General features: G+C 37.4%; 1 protein-coding gene across 4 annotated transcripts in view; it reads left to right on the forward strand.

The window, feature by feature from the left end:
- Positions 1–6000, forward strand: part of LOC107145623 (SLX4 interacting protein) — a 196093-nt gene that overhangs the window by 164870 nt on the left and 25223 nt on the right. The window lies entirely within an intron of this gene.

Raw genomic sequence — 6000 nt, forward strand, 5'->3', positions numbered from 1 at the left:
CAGTCACATGACTGAAGTAGCTTACGATACAAAACAACTTCTGTATTAGCACGATAGTCTGATTGCAATGAAGTGTCCTTTCATAAAACAAATATGAGACTGCTATCCACCCTCCCTGAGTAAGTTTACCTTTGCCATAATCTTAAGCATCTACAAATTTAAATTTTGATTTCCTTGAAATTATCTCTAGAACTAAATCTGCAAGTCATCTATGTTCCAGATTTTGAACTGTAATTATAGCTTTAGTTTGAACCTTAAATTTCCTAGAGCAGTTAAAGGAGAAGTCAGTTTTTAAATGGCTGGCATTCTAAAAGAGAATGTAGGCTGAAAATTTGTATTTAGGCAGTTGAGTTTTGTTTTGTTTTAAGTTCAAATCCAGAATAGGGGTTATTTTATTAAGTTAATGACAGCCCAGTTGATTTAAAAATTTTGGGGAAAAAAGGAGAGGGAAATTATTTCAGATTAAAGGAGATATAAGAGAATATATATGTTTAAAATGCATGATATTTGGTTGAGTCCTAGCTTGAGGGGAAATGAGTGATATACATTTGGGGACAGGTGGAGAAATTTGAGTATGAATTAGTTATTTGAGCAATAATGTCATGCTCAGTTGAGTATCCCTTGTCTGAAATGTTTGGGACCAGAAGTATTTCAGATTTCAGTTTTTTGGATTTTAGAATATTTGTGTAGACTTTACCATTTGAGCATACCTAATTGAAAAATCAGAAATATGAAATGCTCCAGAAATATGAAACTTTTTAAGGGTCATTGTCAGTATTCAAAAAGTTTCAGATTTCAGGACATTTTGGAATTTCATTAGGGATGCTCAACCTGTAGTATTTTGATGATGTAGGAGAATCTCCCTATTGTTCAGGAGTCTGTACATAGGAGTCAGGTTTCATGATGTCTCATTTATTTTGATATGTCTCATTTATTATGATATACAAATATGTATATGAAATATGGCAAAATATTAGCCATTTTGAATCTAGATGGTGTTTATGGTACTATTTTCTACTTTCTGGAATATTTGAAATTTTTCACAATTACATGAGTGATGAGACTAATGAAGAAGTAATTTTGGTGAGAGATGTATTGATGGGCACAGGTCATCTTCTTGAGTCTGCTAGTTGTTTAGAAGAAGGCCTTTATTGGAGGAGAGCTGCACAGGTGGTGGGTGGAGCCCACCTGCCAGGCCATTTCCATGGCAAGTGGGCCATATGGAGGAATTTTCCCAGGCTCTCCCTGAGGGGCAGCATAAGAGTCATGGGAGAGGGTTTTCTGCTGTTACTCACTGTACTACAGATCCCATAACAGCCATGGGGAAGCTTAAATTGGTTTGTTGTTTTTGTTTTGTTTTGTACCAGGAATTGAACCTAGGAGCACTTAACCATTGAGCCACATCCCTACTCCCCTTTTTTATTTTGAGACAGGGTCTCACTCAGTTGCTTAGGGCCCCCCTAAGTTGCTGAGGCTGGCTTTGAACTTGTGATCCTCTTGCCTTAGCCTCCTGAGCTGCTGGGATTACAGGTGTGCACTATTATCCCTAGCTTCAAGTTGTTTTGACTGAGTCCACTGGAAAATAAGTGAAGCTGGATAGTTTTACATTAAAAACTCCATGTTGGATATTTGCTCTCAGTGACCACTCCCTTAAAGTGGATTCTTATTAGAACATGGTACTACTTAAAACCAATGCACATGCCTTGCTAAGCCAGAGTGGAATCTGTTCAAATCATATTTGAATTGGAGGGAGTTGTAATTTTTGCCTCTATCTTCATGAAGTCTCTGAATTTCTATTGAAGCCTTTTGAAGCAGTTTTGAGTATGAAACAACATAATTACAGAACTCTAGTTTGCCTTGTCTTTCTTTCATAAATATTGGTGGACCCCCCCCCCCACACACACACCCTCTTTTTCCTAGAGACTTAATATTCTTTGGGAAACACAGAGGTGATCCAGAAGAAATTAATGGGGTAAGTAGTTGTTTTAAGATTTAACAGGTGTCTGGAGGTTGTTTGTAGAAGGACAAAGTGCGTCAGCTCTCTAACAAGGTGCAGAATGCAAGAGGCAGCACAGAGACTGGAGACTCTTTGGGCTGCTTAGAGGCCGGGGGAAAAGATGGACTTGCTTGATATACTTGGATGATCACATGACATTATGCAATTTAAAATTTAAAATATTTCTAGATATTCATACTCCTGAAGACTCTTCATGGAGAGATGCTTCCATGACAAGCCATCCCTCCTCTATCACCAATCTCTTCCTGTGTTTAAAATAGTCTTCTCAGATTTAGGAGGACCACAAGAGCTAAGAAGAAAATAGGTGTACTTCAATATGATTTGTGAGTACTTCATAATTTTGGAATACTATAGCTAGATAGTTTTTTCCAATAAAAAGGTTTTCACTTTATGATTTCCATTTGCACATTTTCACTGAATCTCCTACTGACTCAGATTTTTTGTATTTAGAACACAAGTGCTGCAAGCTGGGAACTGGTGCCTGAGTAGGAAAAGCAAAGGGCCTCTTGGATTCTTTGCCAAATTGCTGTTTAGCTTCAGAGAATAGTGGAGCTTTGCTTTAGCCCTAGTTAAGTACAAAATCCCAGTGGCCTGTTGAACTCTCTAAAGTCTTTTTCATTAAGAGCAAAGATAAGAGAGTAGTTTGTATCACTGCCTGTTATCTATAGATAAATGAAATACATCTCCCTAAAGCATTTCAGTTCAGTATCTTTCAGCAGCAGTCATTTTCTCTGTTTATAGATCAAATTTAGTTTGCCATAAGAACTGACACAAGTACCTTTTGTGTTTAATCTCTCTTCAGGTTTCTCTTTAAACAGTCAAGTTTCATATGACCAGTGGAATTTGGACTAAGCAGGTGCAAATCTTTACATGTTAAACTTGCCATTTCGCTTGTAGATGCCATTAGGCCAGGTTTTCCATTGAAGCCACTAATATAACAAGGTACCAATTCAGGAATGATTCTCATCTTGCAGAGGGTTGTCAGTGCAGGTAGCCAGGTTTCAATAAATCCAATTTTCCTAGTAGTTTCAGTAATAAATCTCTTGGAATATACCTTATTTTACTGTAGGAAAAAGTATCATACTGGGACTTTATATTTTAGTTGTCCCGATAGCATTTTGTTACCACTCAAGTGGTATCTCCACTTATCTAAACTCAGCTTCAGCTTTCATGGGCAGCTTTACATTTAGCCCCTTTCTCATGATAATATTTTATTGCTAGAGATTTTGAACATGCCATCTGAACCCTAATCACCTAGAGCTGTAAATCAGCAAAGGCAGAATGAGTTAGATATGGCACGTTTTTGTTGTTATTGTTTAGTCCTTCGGAAGGCTCATAAATAATTACTTGAAAAATCACTTCTAAATTTGCTGTGTTTGTGAGTTCAAAATTGCTAACTATTCGTCTCTTATAACCCTGCTCCCCCTGCAGTAGGACAAATAAACAGAGGTAGAAGTGACTTCCATTCTCTCAGTGGCCTAAGGAATGAAATATTTGTTTCAGAGCACTCAGAGTAATGCCAACGGTGTGCATGTTTTGTTTAACATTTTAAGCAGAGGAAAGCCACATGACTGAAATGCAATCCATTTTCAAGTGTGTTGGGAAAAAGTATATTTCATCTCAGTAAATCTGGAGATTATCCTTTCATAGATGTCACTGCCGTTTCACAATCTGCATGACTAAAGCAATTGTGCTGTCAGAGCCCTAGCTTGTTTAGACATAGCATCAAGTCTGCACTCACTGAGGTCCTGGATCTTTCTATCAGGGTGTCAGAAGGAAATTGAATGCAAAAGTGGAAACTTCTTTTTTGGTTTATGTTCTCTGTATAAGATATTTTAAAACAATTATTGTTATGGACTTTAGGGGGATCAGGGAAATTGGTTTCCTTAGACCTAGTCTAATGGTCCTGAGACTACTTCTTGCAATTCTCAGTTCTTCCATGGTAAAATATTGTCTTGGAAGCTTAGCCATTTCCTGAGGTTGTCTCTGTACCTGGGGTCCTTCACCTTCTCTTAACCTTTCACTTCTGATTCTTCCACCAGCTACTTGAATGTGCTAACTGCAAACATTGTTTCTTGACCTTTTCAAGAATTCATCAACGGAATAGTTTATACTTGAAAGGAGCCTGGAGGAGAGGGAAAAAGGGAAGGGGGAAGAAATAAGGCTGGTATGTTCTTTGAATTATGTGACAGTCCATTACCAACCTGTAAGATTGAAGGCACTGTTGCCATTGTCACAAATGAGGTTTACTTCTCTTAAAAGGCTTTACTTTTTAGTATCATGTGTGTGCTATTTATTGCTCTTATTGCCTGTAGTTGTAGCTCATTCATTTTTAGGGGCAGTGTAATATTTCACTATATGGCAATATCTTAAAAATTCTATCAATGGATCTTTGCATTGGTCCTGGTTTGAGAATATCATGAAGAATGCTATTGTGACTACTATTTTCATGCTTAAGCCCAGCTTTAGATATTCAGGCGTTTTTCAAAGTAACTTTACCAATTTGTGCTCTAGTTGCCCCCATATACTTTCTTTTTTTTTCTTTTAAATTTATTTTTTATTAGTTCTAATCAGGTATACATGACAGCAGAAAGCTCTTCAATTCATTGCACACAAATGGAGCACAACTTTTCATTTCTCCACTTGTACATGATATATAGAGTTGCACCACATATGCAGTCATACATGTACCTAGGGTAATGGTGTTTGTCTCATTCCACCATCTTTCCTAACCCCTCCATGCCACCTCCCCTCCCCTTAGCCCAATCAAAATTCCTCCATTCTACCCACCCCATCCCCCATTATGGTTCAGCATCCACTTATCAGAGAGAACATTCTGCCTTTGGTTTTTTGGTATTGGCTTACTTCACTTAGCATTATATTCTCCAACTACATTCATTTACCTGCAAATGCCTTAATTTTATTATCTTTTAATGCTGAGTAATATTCCACCATGTATATATACCACAGTTTCTTTTTTTTTAATTAGTTTACTTTTTTTTTTTTTGGTTGTAGTTGAACATAATACCTTCATTTTATTTATTCATTTATTTTTATGTGGTGCTGAGGATTGAACCCAGGGCCTCGCACATGCTAGGCAAGCACTCTACCACTGAGCCACAACCCCAATCCCTATACCACAGTTTCTTTATCCATTTATCTATTGAAGGGCATCTAGGTGGATTCCACAATTTAGCTATTGTGAATTGTGCTGCTAAAAACATTGATATGGCTGTGTCCCTGCAGTATGCTATTTTTAAGTCCTTTGGGTATAGACTGAGGAGTGGGATGGCTGGGTCAAATGGTGGTTCCATTCCTAGTTTTCCAAGGATTCTCCATACTGCTTTCCAGATTGGCTGCACCAATTTGCAGTCCCACCAACAATGTATGAGTGTGCCTTTTTCCCCACATCTTCGCCAACACTTATTGTTGTTTGTATTCTTGATAACTACTATTCTGACTGGCGTGAGATGAAATCTTAGAGTAGTTTTGATTTGCATTTCTTTAATTACTAGAGATGTTGAACATTTTTTCATATATTTGTTGATTGATTGTATATCTTCTTCTAAGAAGTGCCTGTTCAGCTCCTTAGCCACTACATTTATTGAACTCAACTCAAAGTGGATCAAGGACCTAGGAATTAGACCAGAGATCCTGTACCTAACAGAGGAAAAAGTAGGCCCAAATCTTCATCACGTCGGATTAGGCCCCAACTTCCTTAATAAGACTCCTAAAGTGTAAGAAATAAAAATCAAGAATCAATAAATGGAATGGATTCAAACTAAAAAGCTTCTTTTCAGCAAAGAAACAATGAGGTAAAGAGAAAGCCTACATTTTGGGAGCAAATTTTTGCCACATACACGTCAGATATATATACCCTATATATATAGGGTATATAGAGAACTCAAAAAACTTAACACCATATACTTTCTAACACTTAATTCTGTCCTCTTCACTTACAGCTTTCAGTGCATTGGGGGGGG

Source organism: Marmota marmota, unplaced genomic scaffold, assembly GCF_001458135.2.
Source record: "Marmota marmota marmota unplaced genomic scaffold, marMar, whole genome shotgun sequence".
Taxonomy (NCBI): Eukaryota; Metazoa; Chordata; class Mammalia; order Rodentia; family Sciuridae; genus Marmota; species Marmota marmota.